The sequence below is a fragment of the Leiobunum rupestre genome, chromosome 3 (assembly GCF_980474605.1).
Source record: "Leiobunum rupestre chromosome 3, qqLeiRupe1.1.hap1, whole genome shotgun sequence".
Taxonomy (NCBI): Eukaryota; Metazoa; Arthropoda; class Arachnida; order Opiliones; family Sclerosomatidae; genus Leiobunum; species Leiobunum rupestre.
This window is the reverse complement of record NC_143386.1, coordinates 14377635-14393794: the sequence shown is the minus strand read 5'-3', so window position 1 is coordinate 14393794 and position 16160 is coordinate 14377635. Positions and strand designations below refer to the sequence as shown.

Below are 16160 nucleotides of genomic sequence, written 5' to 3'. Positions count from 1 at the left end.
AATACTAAGCAAATTTTAATGAAAGAAATATCTACAGATGGTATTTGTATTTTTCTCGCTTACGAAATACTTGCCGCATCTTTAACGCTCATTTTATTTCAACGCTCGTAGACTTCCAGTTGACGTTGTGACACATACCGCATGAAAAAGACCAATGTCGTCCAATTTCCAATATCATATAATGACTCGCACACCCAGGAAATCATTGACTGCGTTAGAAATCGTAGATATCCAAATATCCACACCAAATATATTTACAAGAAGCAAAAACCTTACCATCAACAAAGCACAGAGAGCCACTTGACTAACCGCCAGCTCTTAAAGCAATTAACGTTAAATTATCTCCTTTGAATTAACACAACTATATATAGGTCGTTAACAATACCCGTAAATAAATAACAAAAAACTAACAAAGTGGACCACCCACAGGGTCTACCCTTTAACCCTCTTATCTCGGCTGACTGCGCTAAAACAAGATTTAACCTTTAAAAAAACCAGATTAGGCCTTCATAAATTCATTAATAAAAAAAGACTTTATTACCTATTATGCTTACGATGCGTGTCTTAATTTCAGTGAACCTAAGCAGTTATCGGTGGTTCTGTGGTAGAGCGCTCGACTGCCAAGCCGAATGGTCTGGGTTCGAAACCTCGGTGGCGCATTTGTTTTTAATCAATAGAGAAACGCTAAATTAGAATTTCTTCGATGCAATAATTTCAATTTCAATTCTATTTCAATTACACCAAAATTTCGTACTCTATTAAATACGCTTCCGATAAAGCTGAAGGTCTAATTTTCAATAAGGCGTAACAAGTGTCGGTGGTTCTGTGGTAGAACGTCCGACTGTTAAGCAGGAGGTCTCGGGTTCAAATCCCGCCCGATGCGATCGCAAGTTGATACTAAGACGAATACCGTGTACAACTGGTGGAAACCCTGCCATTGGACGTTGAGAGGTAGCATTACACTCAGCACTCGGTCCGTCCCAAAGTCATTAAGAAGAAGTTGGAGAGAAAACGCACATATAAACACAACAGACTCAACATTCACAACCATCAGAACACAAACACAACAAATTCAACACTCACAACCTACGCTTAAACATTACAAAAACGTAATACACCAAACCGTCACGACGGTCAAGGCGTCTCGTGCCAATAATGGCCTGGACAAAGGACAATCGCTCTAAAACCGCGAAAGTGAAAGGGCGGCGTCGCCAGCGCGAAAACAGCGTCGGGGAAAAAATGTAAACTACACTTTTGCACTGAGATGTTAGGGAAAAGATGAAGAAATTTTGGTATTTCGTTACTTATTTCGCAAACATAAAATTTCGTGATAAATTACTTTTACCATATTTAAGTTAATTATTAATAAACAGTTTAAACGCGTTTCGAAAATTTTTAAAGCTACATATTTCGCGAAATTATTTATTAAAAGTGGGCCTTTTAGCAAAAAAAAAAAACGTAAACTCGAAAAAACGTAAACAAACAAATTAGTGGTTTTCAGAAGAAGTCATTCCCTGGCCGGGAGTAGTGGCGTACTCCAGTCATCCCGAGCGTCTGCGAGGCAGAGTATGTGGATGACCGGGTGAGGACGACCACCAATCCACCATTGGGTGGTCGGAATATTTCCGCCACGAGTGTCCCCACGTATCCCCCCGTTAGTGTGGCCGTTACACATATCTCACCCTGATTAATCAGATCTTCCCCGGGCTCGCGGTTTTCTCGGATTCAATCAGCCATTATTTCTTCCTTCTTTGAATAAAATAAAAATCAATTTCCTATGATTTTTTTCGGGATGTGGGTGTAATATTTACAATTCCATTTGTAACATAAATTATATTTTTCAGATTTAAACAAACTAGAGTAGAGTAAAGGATCTAATGTAAGGAAATCGTGTATAGGCAAACTATGAGCTTTTTCTTTCTATTAATATTAAGAAGGTAGGTTGTGCTTCAATGCAATGCTTTTACAACTAAATATACCCAGATAAAATGTTTGCGACATTTTGCATCTTGCATATTTGAATTTATAAGTGGTTGTTGCTTATTTACCAAATTGTATTAACTATAATTCTGATTAGTGTCATATTTAAAACATGGTTTCTATCGGTGGTCTGTCATTATTCATCATAGAAATAGAAATGAGACTAGAAGTACGATTAGATTGTGGTGAGATGTACGAGTAAGGAGGCTGCCATGAGAGTGGAATCACCAGTATTCTTAGTGGACTAAACGAGAAGTCCAATGGGCTTGACTATAAAAGAATTTACTTTGCTGTGCGTAGGCTTACGATTATAAAATAAGCCATACATATTTGTAATAATTTTCTTTTAAGCAGAAAGTGTGTACCATTTAGCAAAGGCCGGGAAAATTAACTGCATATCAAATTATGTTAATACAAGTCGAATTGAATCGAAAGTTGATAAGAGTTATGACGAAGCGGAAGATAAAGATTTTATTGAAATTAATTATAGAACAATTTTGGTTTCATTTTCAATTTATCACAATTACTTTCAAAACCTAAGTTCCCATATTACCTCCGACGTATCTTTGGAGAGTATTCTTGGATGGCAAAGATAGGATACCGTGACGTCTAGGGTAGTAAGTTGTAACCTTTCGGAGAAGAAACTTTCAACGTAACGCATTGCCTCACGGAAACTTCATTCCATGTTTGGCGCTTCTTCTTGTAGTTGCAAACTAGGTTTAACAAGAAAGTAGCATCCTCGTTTCCTTCGTCAGCGTCAGTCATTAGTTGTTGAACCTTTTTTTATTTTAGGTTTATCGATTTCATTTAGTTTTTCCCAGACAGAATCCTTTTCTTCTTGCAGATTCTGCAACTTCTGATTTTGTCGCCACGCTTTGCACCTCAAGTTGTTAACATTTGGTCCTTTTCATGTGCTCGACATTTTCTAGAGTTGGATTCTCTGGGAAATTAACCGGCATCTGCAGCGCATAAACTTCATCTGGCACTAAATTTTCTTCAATACTAGAAGCGTCTTGGTGGCACTCTCGCTCCTCGCAATGTTAAAAATTATGCTCCCTTTGAGATCTTTGAAGTTTGACACTCTCTGGAAGTAGTCTTTCTGGAAACTGTTTGTTTTGGTTAAAGGTACTTAGGATACTGAGGGAATACAGTTGGAATGACTCCCTTTTTAAGCTGGCGTCTTTTGAGGTTTTCGCATTAATCTGAGGCCTTGAAATGCAAGCTACAAACCAAATTCGCTTTTGAGCTGTAAGCTTAAGCTTCATTAACACCAAAAATCCTTTTTTTAAGATTTTCTCAACCCATAGTTGGCAAAAATCTTTATTTACAGGAAATTGGTGAAATGGTACGGCCATGTTTTTCGATGTAGATAATCAAAGTGTAACGCAGCAACGATGGTACAGCATTTTGCATCTTGCAAAGTTATTCTCTCAAAGTAAACAAAAATGCAACACATAGGCATATACAATACAATACTGCATAACACAAACAGTAGGCTAATATATAATTCAATGGATTTTGTGGGTAAAAATAAACTTAAGTATTTACCGTTTTATTTATAAATTATTAAGTAAAAAATTAACTAGATTTAGATAAAATAACCAAAAATTATGAGTATTAAACAATACTCAAAGTTTAAACTGCAATTATAAATAGTTTTCATACCTTGAAAACTCATTATAATGCAAAATCATAGGGAACAATAGTTAGGCTTAGGGATTAACTGATGACATTCAAAATACTTTAGTATTTTAGAAAAACCAACTATTTCATTTGAAAATTAACCTTTTAATGGTGAAATGGTATAGTTTGTCCGGTAAAATTTACAGTAGTAATAACTCGAACAAGTTAAAGCGACCGCCGTTGAAAATCTTTAAAAATCCGCTGAAATATTTGAATTTAGGGCGGAGATTTCTCACTGTTGCGAAATTACATGGGATGAGAATTCTTTGTCGCTATTGGCACGAGGGGCAGCGCATGGAGGCGGCCATGCTTCGGTGTAAAATATAAAATGCTCCGACAATTAAATTTTGTCTTAAATCTATAAAGCGCTAGCTTTCTTTTGACGGTTTTTCTTCGAGGTACGACATTTGCGCCATCTGGGATTATAAACATTAAACGTTTTTATTAATAGCGTGTTCTTTTTGACTGCTCTCGATCGCTCTGATCAACATTTTATGTTCCATTTGCGTGCTCGGATCTGCTCCGATCAAGTTTCACGTGTTCCATTTCCCGCTCTCGGGTGCTCCGAGATCGCCCAAAACCGATTTGTCGATTTCGACATATCAAAGGATCGAGATCGAAATCGGAGCAAATTTTCGCGTGTTTCTTTAAGATTTTTTGGCAAAATGGCAGATTAGGACGCGAAAATTCAAATTACTAGCAAACGCAAAACCACAAAGCGCGGGAATATGCTAAAGAAATATTACATTCTCGGTTTTACTCTAGTCGACTGGGGCGATATCAATGACGTCCGAGACAGATTTGTAGTGAATCTCGAGCAATCAAATAGAAAACGCTATAAGATTAAGATTTAAAATTATATTTTCAACTAACTTGTACAGAAAGACACCAAATATAATCCCATATAATCTAATATTCAGGGACCAAATGCTAAGGAAGAAGCGACAAACAATGACATGTTTAGTTAAGTAAATTCATTCGTCTCCAGTTCTCTTTATTTCGTTTCCACGTGGTCAAAATATGTTTTACCACATCCAGCTTCCTAGCTTTAGAAGGCGACACTTTTGATATCTATGTTAAGTTAAAAATAAACACCTATGGACTGCATCAGGCTTGGAAATAAGGTTTGTTTTAAACTGGTCCTTGTGAGCTTCGAACCCCTACATTTACAATTATTTAAGTAGTCATTGGGACCAGTGACCCCTTGCTGTTTTATTTTTTTCTATCCCAATATATTTGTCCCAATATTATTCAAATTTGTTAATATAAGGTGGTTTCTTTTCGCCCGTTCTCGGACTAATAGTGTACTCTGTTAAACCTTGAACGATTTATTCGCCTGTTTCGGGGATGATAATTACTCCGCCCCACAAACTATTCGCTTGTTCCGGAGTAATTAGGTCTACTCTTTTTACTCCTTCTGAAAAGGAGGAGTAATGGAGTAAATCGGATTTTGTCGTCTGCTAGCCAGAATTTATCTGCTAAAAAGACCACAGGCAGCCATTTTGGAAAAAATGTTTTTACTCCGACTCAAACTCTTCACAAGGCCTTCCCAGGCTTAATCTAACGTTGTAAGTATTAGCAAAAGTCTATAATATTGTTTGAAAACTTTTTCACTTTGGGTAGTAACGGAGTGTTGTCATCACAAGAAAATATAACTCCCTAAAGCCCCATTTTCATGCTCGCTGGTAGCGGGTAAAAATCGACAAAATCCGCTTCCGCTACACACTTTTTCACTTTCCGCGTCGATCTGTTTCAAACAGATATTTTAGCTTTATTTTCACGCTTTCGAGTGGCGGATGCGAATTTTGACGATTTTTATCCGCTACCAGCGAGCATGAAAATGGGCCTTTACGACGCCAGTGCCGCATTTAATGAAGGTGGGGCCCTAGGCACTAACTTGTAAGTTGGTGGGGGTCTTTGTAAGGAAAGCATAAAAACGCAAAACTCGCGTGTCCCGAAGCTGAGCTTCTGTCACCAGAATAATGATTTTTCAAATAATAAAGCAACAAGCCTGATATGTTTTTCTTTTAAACCGAACAAGGTTTTATTAAAGAAAATGCTTTTTTCGCATACTTATGAGGAATTATGTTGCACATGGTAGGACTGATGACGAAATATATTTAATGGCAAGGTTAGACTGAACTAATCAATAATTGTTATTAATTTTATTTTCGGAAATGGAAGTTTCCTCTGTTTCGTGTCTAAAATTATCATAAAGATGGGAATTTGTTTTAAATATTTTCGTGCTTTGTTCGGTCCGAAATAATTTTTCAATATTTCGCCAAGAAATTTTATATTATTCTCGACCTTTGGTACTTATTTGCGACTATATTTTTCACGATTGTCCAAAAACGCACCTCGCGTTATACCTTCATATATTGTCCCCAATCTCGGGCCCTTCGGTCTTCTGACCCTATCCCCCTAAGGAAAATTAACTTTAAATTTATTGGGAGAGCTAAATATAAACTAAAAAAAATATACATTTTACCGTTGTCAACTCCTTTATTCAAATTTCGTTAAGCCTCTTTAAAAAACGACCCTTTTCAAACGATAATTTACTCGCGACAGACTTTTTTATTTTTATTCTCGCACGCACTACAAAGAGTGGTGTTTCTTATATATACAGAATATATTTTTACACGGCTTATACAATACCTCAAAATTTAATACATTAATATATTACTTTTCTTCGAAATACTTGGTCAATATTTAACACTTCACCCTTGAATATAGTTCAAGCAAATTTTAACATTCAAGCTTATACAAACGTTGAATGGGTCTAATTATTTTCGTTCCATTCGGAAGTCATATTTGAAAGTCACGCTTCTTATAAGTGCAAATATTTCAACGAGATGGCGCCTATAACTTTGATCTTAGGGTTGGAAAAACAATGAAAAGATGGCACTATTGGCGTTATTACCGGATATAGAATTCACAAGTTTTCAACCCGCGGCCAGAAATATTAGACTTGCTACTCCTTCCCTTAATTCTCTTTGGTCAGAAGAACGAGCTTGGGGTCCTGAACATCCACCGATTTCTCGTCCACTTAGGGTATATACTGACTATGATTTCAGTAAGTCAGGAGCATCAGGACTCTCAGAACAGCTTGTAATGAATTAATTACCTGAGTGTACTGTGATATTTTTGTGATGTCAAATTAAAGTTAACTATTTTTTCCAAATAAAAATAAAATAATATACTAATACCATTGGTGTACAATATCGTTACATAAGTGAAACACTTCCTATTCTTTACATGCAAAATTTTTACTGAGAGCTATTCACAAGACAGACTGCATTACGGGCTTCGTCGCGGTTTTGTGTCCGCTTGCTAACGCCAGGGCCGAATTAAGGACTAGGAATAGTAGGGATAGGCCAAAAAAAAATTGTGTACTGAAAAATCAGTTGAATTTTACTCTTTCACTGGGTTTGCAACTTAAAAATTTGAAGACATCTACAGTGCCCGCACCCACAATGTCATCTGGGAGGTAGTTTCAGGGAATAATAACCCAATGAAAAAAGGAAAATTTTAGCGAGTCACATTTAGAGTGCCTGACTCGTAGCTTATGGCTGTTGCCCCTCGTTCTGAAGGTAGAGGCCAAAAATGAAAAATAAGATTGATACGGACCACGAAGGAGCTTGTAGAGGGTAACCAAATCAAGACTATCTTTTATTGGTGACCAATTAAGGGCAGTTAGTCTATCTAAACGAGAAAAATTTCTAAGCACGAATTTTGAGTTTAAAGGCCGACTACATAAATCTTCGGTTTACTCGGTCTTTCACTGGAAGTCAGCTGACTGCAATACACGTGTGCCATGCAGTCAGCCACAAGCCCATTCAAACTTCCCTTGAGGGAAAACCAAAACAGTGAAGCGTTTTAAATATACTAAAAATGAAACCGAGGTTGCCAGGATTCAAACCTGGAATCTTCTGCTCCGTGGGCAGACGTGTTATCCGTTGGGCCATAAGCCCATGCAAACTCCCGTTGATGGAAAACCAAAAAAGTGAAGCGTTTTAAATATTATAAAAATGCAACCGAGCTTGCCACGATTCGAACCTGGAATCTTCGGCTCCGTACGCAGACGCGTTATCCATTGCGCCACAAGCCCATGCAAGCTCCACTTGATGGAAAACCAAAAATGTAAAGTGTTTTAAATATTATAATAATGAAACCGAGCTTGCCAGGATTCGAACCTGGAATCTTCTGCTCCTTAGGCAGACGCATTATCCTTTGCGCCACAAGCCCATGCAAATTCTCTTTGATGGAAAACCAAAAATGGTAAGCGTTTTAAATATACTGAAAATGAAACCGAGCTTGCCAGGATTCGAACCTGGAATCTTCTGCTCCGTGGGCAGACGTGTTATCCGTTGGGCCATAAGCCCATGCAAACTCCCGTTGATGGAAAACCAAAAAAGTGAAGCGTTTTAAATATTATAAAAATGCAACCGAGCGTGCCACGATTCGAACCTGGAATCTTCAGCTCCGTAGGCAGACGCGTTATCCATTGCGCCACAAGCCCATGCTAGCTCCACTTGATGGAAAACCAAAAATGTAAAGTGTTTTAAATATTATAATAATGAAACCGAGCTTGCCAGGATTCGAACCTGGAATCTTCTGCTCCTTAGGCAGACGCATTATCCTTTGCGCCAAAAGCCCATGCAAATTCTCTTTGATGGAAAACCAAAAATGGTAAGCGTTTTAAATATACTGAAAATGAAACCGAGCTTGCCAGGATTCGAACCTGGAATCTTCTGCTCCGTGGGCAGACGTGTTATCCGTTGGGCCATAAGCCCATGCAAACTCCCGTTGATGGAAAACCAAAAAAGTGAAGCGTTTTAAATATTATAAAAATGCAACCGAGCGTGCCACGATTCGAACCTGGAATCTTCGGCTCCGTAGGCAGACGCGTTATCCATTGCGCCACAAGCCCATGCTAGCTCCACTTGATGGAAAACCAAAAATGTAAAGTGTTTTAAATATTATAATAATGAAACCGAGCTTGCCAGGATTCGAACCTGGAATCTTCTGCTCCTTAGGCAGACGCATTATCCTTTGCGCCAAAAGCCCATGCAAATTCTCTTTGATGGAAAACCAAAAATGGTAAGCGTTTTAAATATACTGAAAATGAAACCGAGCTTGCCAGGATTCGAACCTGGAATCTTCTGCTCCGTGGGCAGACGTGTTATCCGTTGGGCCATAAGCCCATGCAAACTCCCGTTGATGGAAAACCAAAAAAGTGAAGCGTTTTAAATATTATAAAAATGCAACCGAGCGTGCCACGATTCGAACCTGGAATCTTCAGCTCCGTAGGCAGACGCGTTATCCATTGCGCCACAAGCCCATGCTAGCTCCACTTGATGGAAAACCAAAAATGTAAAGTGTTTTAAATATTATAATAATGAAACCGAGCTTGCCAGGATTCGAACCTGGAATCTTCTGCTCCTTAGGCAGACGCATTATCCTTTGCGCCAAAAGCCCATGCAAATTCTCTTTGATGGAAAACCAAAAATGGTAAGCGTTTTAAATATACTGAAAATGAAACCGAGCTTGCCAGGATTCGAACCTGGAATCTTCTGCTCCGTGGGCAGACGTGTTATCCGTTGGGCCATAAGCCCATGAAAACTCCCGTTGATGGAAAACCAAAAAAGTGAAGCGTTTTAAATATTATAAAAATGCAACCGAGCGTGCCACGATTCGAACCTGGAATCTTCGGCTCCGTAGGCAGACGCGTTATCCATTGCGCCACAAGCCCATGCTAGCTCCACTTGATGGAAAACCAAAAATGTAAAGTGTTTTAAATATTATAATAATGAAACCGAGCTTGCCAGGATTCGAACCTGGAATCTTCTGCTCCTTAGGCAGACGCATTATCCTTTGCGCCAAAAGCCCATGCAAATTCTCTTTGATGGAAAACCAAAAATGGTAAGCGTTTTAAATATACTGAAAATGAAACCGAGCTTGCCAGGATTCGAACCTGGAATCTTCTGCTCCGTGGGCAGACGTGTTATCCGTTGGGCCATAAGCCCATGCAAACTCCCGTTGATGGAAAACCAAAAAAGTGAAGCGTTTTAAATATTATAAAAATGCAACCGAGCGTGCCACGATTCGAACCTGGAATCTTCGGCTCCGTAGGCAGACGCGTTATCCATTGCGCCACAAGCCCATGCAAGCTCCACTTGATGGAAAACCAAAAATGTAAAGTGTTTTAAATATTATAATAATGAAACCGAGCTTGCCAGGATTCGAACCTGGAATCTTCTGCTCCTTAGGCAGACGCATTATCCTTTGCGCCACAAGCCCATGCAAATTCTTTTTGATGGAAAACCAAAAAAGGTAAGCGTTTTAAATATACTGAAAATGAAACCGAGCTTGCCAGGATTCGAACCTGGAATTTTCTGCTCCTTAGGCAGACGCATTATCCTTTGCGCCAAAAGCCCATGCAAATTCTCTTTGATGGAAAACCAAAAAAGGTAAGCGTTTTAAATATACTGAAAATGAAACCGAGCTTGCCAGGATTCAACCTGGAATCTTCTGCTCCGTAGGCAGACGCGTTATCCATTGCGCCACAAACGCATACAAACTCCCCGTGATGGAAAACCAAAAAAGTAAAGATGTTTAATATTATAATAATGAAACCGAGCGTGCCAGGAGACTAACCTGGAATCTTCTGCTCCTTAGGCTGACGCGTTATCCATTGCGCCACAAGCCCACACTAACTTCCCATGATGGAAAACCAAAAATGTAAAGTGTTTTAAATATAATAATTATGAAACCCAGCTTGCTAGGATTCGAACCTAGAATCTTCTGCTCCGTAGGCAGACGCGTTATCCATTGCGCCACAATCCCTTGGAAACTCGCATTGATGGAAAACCAAAAAAGTGAAGCGTTTTAAATATTATAAAAATTAAACCGAGCTTGTCAGGATTCAACCTGGAATCTTCTGCTCCGTAGGCAGACGCGTTATCCATTGCGCCACAAACGCATACAAACTCCCCGTGATGGAAAACCAAAAAAGTAAAGATGTTTAATATTATAATAATGAAACCGAGCGTGCCAGGAGACTAACCTGGAATCTTCTGCACCGTAGGCAGACGCGTTATCCATTGCGCAACAAGCCCATGTAAACTCCCCTTGATGGAAAACCAAAAAAATTAAGCGTTTAAAATATACTAAAAATGAATCCAAGCTTGCCAGGATTCGAACCTGGAATCTTCTGCTCCGTAGGCAGACGCATTACCCATTGCGCCACAAGCCCATGCAAACTCCCCTTGATGAAAAACCAAAAAAGTGAAGCGTTTTAAATATTATAAAAATGAAACCGAGCTTGCCAGGATTCGAACCTGGAATCTTCGGCTCCGTAGGCAGACGCGTTATCCATTGCGCCACAAGCCCTTGGATACCCTCCTTGATGGAAAACCAAAAAAGCGAAGCGTTTTAAATATACTAAACATGGAACCGAGCTTGCCAGGATTCGAACCTGGCATCTTCTGCACCGTAGGCAGACGCGTTATCCATTGCACTACAAGCACATACTAACTCCCCGTGATGGAAAACCAAAAAAGTAAAGTGTTTTAAATATTATAATAATGAAAACGAGCTTGCCAGGATACTTACCTGGAATCTTCTGCACCGTAGGCAGACGCGTTATCCATTGCGCCACAAGCACATACTAACTCCCCGTGATGGAAAACCAAAAAAGTAAAGTGTTTTAAATATTATAATAATGAAACCGAGCTTTCCAGGATTCGAACCTGGAATCTTATGCTCCGTAGGCAGACGCGTTATCCATTGCGCCACAAGCCCATGCAAGGTCCCCTTGAAGGAAAACCAAAAGCGTGACGCGTTTTAAATATTATAAAAATGAAACCGAGCTTGCCCGGATTCAAACCTGGAATCTTCTGCTCCGTAGGCAGACGCGTTATCCATTGCGCCACAAACCCATACAAACTCCCCGTGATGGAAAACCAAAAAAGTAAAGATGTTAAATATTATAATAATGAAATAGAGTGTGCCAGGATACTAACCTGGAATCTTCTGCACCGTAGGGAGACGTGTTATCCATTGCGCCACAAGTTCTTAGAAACTCGCCTTGATGGAAAACCAAACAAGTTGGCAAGCCAAAATATACCTCTCCTCGGAAGAATTGTCCCTAGTGGTATTAATTTCTCGAGATAACCCTTAAAGATATATCTCCGCAATTTAGAGTTATTTGTTAAAAATATTAACCCATTTCTATCCCGCCCGGTATAAAATTTTAATTATAATTAAAATAATTGAGACGAAACGACCAATTTTAATTTATTCAGAATATCATAAGTTAAGTAGTTACAACAGTAAGTTAGACGTACTATAACAATGCACAATTGAATTAAACCCTTTTACAGAACAAGTTTATCAGTTAAATATAATACGAAGCAAATTTTAATGAAATATCTACAGAGGCTTTTTGGAATTACTCGCTTACGAAATACTTGCCGCATCTTTAACGCTCATTTTATTTCAACACTCGCCCTTGATGAAGATACCGTAGATATCTGGTAGTGGACGACTCGTTCACTTCCTGTTGACGTTGTGACGCATACCACATGAAAAAGACCAATGCCGTCCAATTTCCAATATCATATAATGACTCGCACACCCAAGAAATCATTGACTGCGTTAGAAATCGTAGATATCCAAATATCCACACCAAATGTATTTACAAGAAGCAAAAACCTTACCATCAACAAAGCACAGAGAGCCACTTGACTAACCGCCAGCTTTTAAAGCAATTAACGTTAAATTATCTCCTTTGAATTAACAGAACTATATATAGGTCGTTAAGAAAGTGGACCACCCACAGGGTCTACCCTTTAACCCTCTAATCTCGGCTGACTGCGCTAAAACAAGATTTAACCTTTAAAAAATACCAGATTAGGCCTTCATAAATTCATTAATAAAAAAAGACTTTATTACCTATTATGCTTACGATGCCTGTCTTAATTTCAGTGAATCTAAGCAGCTATCGGTGGTTCTGTGGTAGAGCGCTCAACTGCCAAGCCGAGTGGTCTGGGTTCGAAACCTGGGTGGCGCATTTGTTTTTAATCAATAGAGAAACGCTAAATTAGAATTTCTTCGATGCAATAATTTCAATTTCAATTCTATTTCAATTAAACCAAAATTTCGTACTCTATTAAATACGCTTCCGATAAAGCTGAAGGTCTAATTTTCAATAAGGCGTAACAAGTGTCGGTGGTTCTGTGGTAGAACGTCCGCCTGTCAATCAGGAGGTCTCGGGTTCAAATCCCGCCCGATGCGATCGCAAATTGATACTAAGACGAATACCGTGTACAACTGGTGGAAACCCTGCCATTGGACGTTGAGAGGTAGCATTACACTCAGCACTCGGTCCGTCCCAAAGTCATTAAGAAGAAGTTGGAGAGAAAACGCCCATATAAACACAACAGACTCAACATGCACATCCATCAGAACACAAACACAACAAATTCAACACTCACAACTTACGCATAAACATTACAAAAACGGTAATACACCAAACCGTTACGACGGTGAGCGAAAAAACACCATCCAAACCAAACCGCAAATGCATCCGTTAACGCTCACCGTCACACGGTGGTTTTGCCAACCCTTTGAGAAACTGCGTACGCAGTGATTACACTTTGCACCGAAAATGCGAACGCGTTCGCAGTCCTGACAGACAGACAGACTCACCCACAGACCCACCCACAGACCCACCCACAGACACGGTCGTTGTATAACCCCTCCTAGGGGACTTTGTCCCCTCGGAGAGGTAAAAAGAAACCGAGCTTGCCAGGATTCGAACCTGGAATATTCTGCTCCGTAGGCAGACGCGTTATCCATTGCGCCACAAGCCCTTGGAAACTCTCCTTGATGGAAAAACAAAAAAGTGAAGCGTTTAAAATATACTAAAAATGGAACCGAGCTTGCCAGGATTCGAACCTGGAATCTTCTGCTCCGTAGGCAGACGCATTTTTTTTTTAATTATGTCATTAAAAAATACACTACGCGTGTAGTTAACAATGAAGCGAAATGCAACAATTGACCATATATAAAGAGATTATCGCTTTAGTATTAAATGACAAATCGATCCCAAAAACGAGTAAATGTATGACAAAAAAGAGAATGAAGAGATAACAGCGAATAAAAAATTGTTTCTTACGACACATCAAAAAATAATAGGAACAAATCTTATACGATCATTCTTTGCATTCTGTTGTAAGTAATAATTAACGAAAATAGGCAAAAATAGAAATCGAACAGCATGTAAAAGATAAAAATAATTGAAAAAAATTCGTATTAAAAATTAGTAGCAAAGAGTGATACCCGACATAACAAAGAAAAAGCTGCAATATATTCAGAGAATTGACCATCGTAAATCCGTGACTTATACCTTAAAACCGTAATCGTCCGGGATCACCAAGTCCCTATACAGAGGACTGGTAACAGGCTGCCCCTGATACCGACACAGCCGAGCAGTATATTCGTTCTCCGAAGATGGAGGCCAAACTACCTCCTTAGGCCACCAAGTAGGCCGGCGATGACCCTCGAAATAGTACAGACGCATTGCATTATTAACCTTTGATACTTTCGAAGCAGAGCCAGATTTAGAAGACATCGCCTTACCGAAATCACCATCACTAGACGACAACGAATGCTTAGCACTCCGACGCGGATCAGACTGGACACCGGAACCGACGACGGAAGAGTCACCGCTACCGTCCCGGACCGGAGAACCTTGAGGAATAGCTATTGAGGCAGGATCGACGACCATCGCTTCACCGTCACCACCACCGCCAGACGCCGCTTCTAAATCACGGGACGCCATCCGGGGCCATAATGGACACTCCCGAACAACATGTCCCTGCTTCTGGCACTTAAAGCACTTGAAATCCGGACATTGGCGATAAATATGGTCAGGAGAATAACACTTATTACAAATTTTTAACTGAGAATCGTGCCGTACCGCGTAAAACTTTTCCCGACCTACAGCATCGGCTACTTTCAGGCGATAGGGTAACGAAGACAGACCTTCAGGTAAGGTTAATCGAACGGTACGCATTCCATTATAGAAAGATGTCTTTTTATGCCAAATGAGCGGACCTTTAATTTCGCAGCCAAGCTGCGTCAACTTCGAGAGAACGGCGTCATCAGTCACGAACTCAGGTAAATCCGAAAAAGCGACAGTCACAGTCTTCGCAGAAATGCTTGAAATTTCATATATCTCACCATCAATATCTAAGCCAGAATCTATAACACCAGTTACATCAGCCAAAGTCTTCAAGGTCAGAATATAACCCCCGTCATCAGTAGCAACTAGAGAAGAAGCACAGTCCGTACCAAAGTTCGCAATAACCGCCGTAGACACAACTTCAAAACTCGGTAGATTTCGTTTAAAATCAATAAAAACCGACCGTTGGAATGCGTCTATCCTGGGTACAAACACCCAGGAGGACTGGCGAGATTAAAAAATTAACAACTAGTAAATTAAATTAAATTAACGAATAACAACAAATAACAAATAAACAGGCAAAAAGCAAGCTTAGGCTTAGCGCGACGAAACACGGAGAGCGAAATCGAACGACCTGCACTCTCCGAAACCTCAAACGCAACTCCGGAAAAACAAAAAAGTGAAGCGTTTAAAATATACTAAAAATGAAACCGAACTTGCCAGGATTCGAACCTGGAATCTTCTGCTCCGTAGGCAGACGCATTATCCATTGCGCCACAAGCCCGTGAAAACTCCTCTTGATGAAAAACCAAAAAAGTGAAGCGTTTTAATTATTATAATAATGAAACCGAGCTTGCCAGGATTTGAACCTGGAATCTTCTGCTCCGTAGGCAGATGCGTTTACCATTGCACAACAAGCCCGTGCAAACTCCTCTTGATGGAAAACCAAAAAAGTGAAGCGTTTAAAATATACTAAAATTGAAACCGAGCTTGCCAGGATTCGAACCTGGAATCTTCTGCTCCGTAGGTAGAAACGTTATCCATTGCGCCACAAGCCCATGGAATTTCCTTTTGATGGAAAACCAAAGAAGTGAAGCGTTTTAAATATACTGAAGAGGAAACCGAGCTTGCCAGGATTCAGACTGCAATCTTCTGCTCCGTTGGCAGACGCGTTAGCCATTGCGCCACAAGCCCATGGAATTTACTTTTGATGGAAAACCAAAGCAGTGAAGCGTTTTCAACATACTAATGATGAAACCGAGCTTGCCAGGATTCGAGACTGCAATCTTCCGCTCCGTTGGCAGACGCGTTATCCATTGCGCCACAAGCCCATTTTAACTCCCCTTGATGGAAAACCAAAAAAAGTGAATCGTTTTAAATATACTAAAAATGAAACCGAACTTGTCAGGATTCGAACCTGGAATCTTCTGCTCCGACGGCAGACGCGTTATCCATTGCGCCACAAGCCCATGCAAAATACCTTTGATGGAAAACCAAACAAGTTGGCAAGCCAAAATATACCTCTCCT

The 16160-nt window shown here is 39.8% G+C and overlaps 1 protein-coding gene and 11 non-coding genes across 12 annotated transcripts in view; all 12 read right to left on the bottom strand.

Moving 5' to 3' along the window:
- The window catches only part of LOC149949517 (uncharacterized), a 136326-nt gene that overhangs the window by 45640 nt on the left and 74526 nt on the right, over positions 1-16160 (bottom strand). The gene's annotated exons all lie outside the window — the stretch shown is intronic.
- TRNAL-AAG (transfer RNA leucine (anticodon AAG)) lies at positions 7836-7908 on the bottom strand. Its single transcript has one exon. It is a non-coding gene; the product is annotated as a tRNA-Leu (tRNA).
- TRNAL-AAG (transfer RNA leucine (anticodon AAG)) lies at positions 9891-9963 on the bottom strand. Its single transcript has one exon. It is a non-coding gene; the product is annotated as a tRNA-Leu (tRNA).
- TRNAR-ACG (transfer RNA arginine (anticodon ACG)) lies at positions 10431-10509 on the bottom strand. Its single transcript has one exon. It is a non-coding gene; the product is annotated as a tRNA-Arg (tRNA).
- On the bottom strand, positions 10846-10918 carry TRNAR-ACG (transfer RNA arginine (anticodon ACG)). Its single transcript has one exon. It is a non-coding gene; the product is annotated as a tRNA-Arg (tRNA).
- TRNAR-ACG (transfer RNA arginine (anticodon ACG)) lies at positions 10983-11055 on the bottom strand. Its single transcript has one exon. It is a non-coding gene; the product is annotated as a tRNA-Arg (tRNA).
- On the bottom strand, positions 11394-11466 carry TRNAR-ACG (transfer RNA arginine (anticodon ACG)). The gene has a single exon. It is a non-coding gene; the product is annotated as a tRNA-Arg (tRNA).
- TRNAR-ACG (transfer RNA arginine (anticodon ACG)) lies at positions 11531-11603 on the bottom strand. Its single transcript has one exon. It is a non-coding gene; the product is annotated as a tRNA-Arg (tRNA).
- Positions 13466-13538, bottom strand: TRNAR-ACG (transfer RNA arginine (anticodon ACG)). Its single transcript has one exon. It is a non-coding gene; the product is annotated as a tRNA-Arg (tRNA).
- TRNAR-ACG (transfer RNA arginine (anticodon ACG)) lies at positions 15344-15416 on the bottom strand. The gene has a single exon. It is a non-coding gene; the product is annotated as a tRNA-Arg (tRNA).
- On the bottom strand, positions 15481-15553 carry TRNAR-ACG (transfer RNA arginine (anticodon ACG)). The gene has a single exon. It is a non-coding gene; the product is annotated as a tRNA-Arg (tRNA).
- TRNAR-ACG (transfer RNA arginine (anticodon ACG)) lies at positions 15618-15690 on the bottom strand. Its single transcript has one exon. It is a non-coding gene; the product is annotated as a tRNA-Arg (tRNA).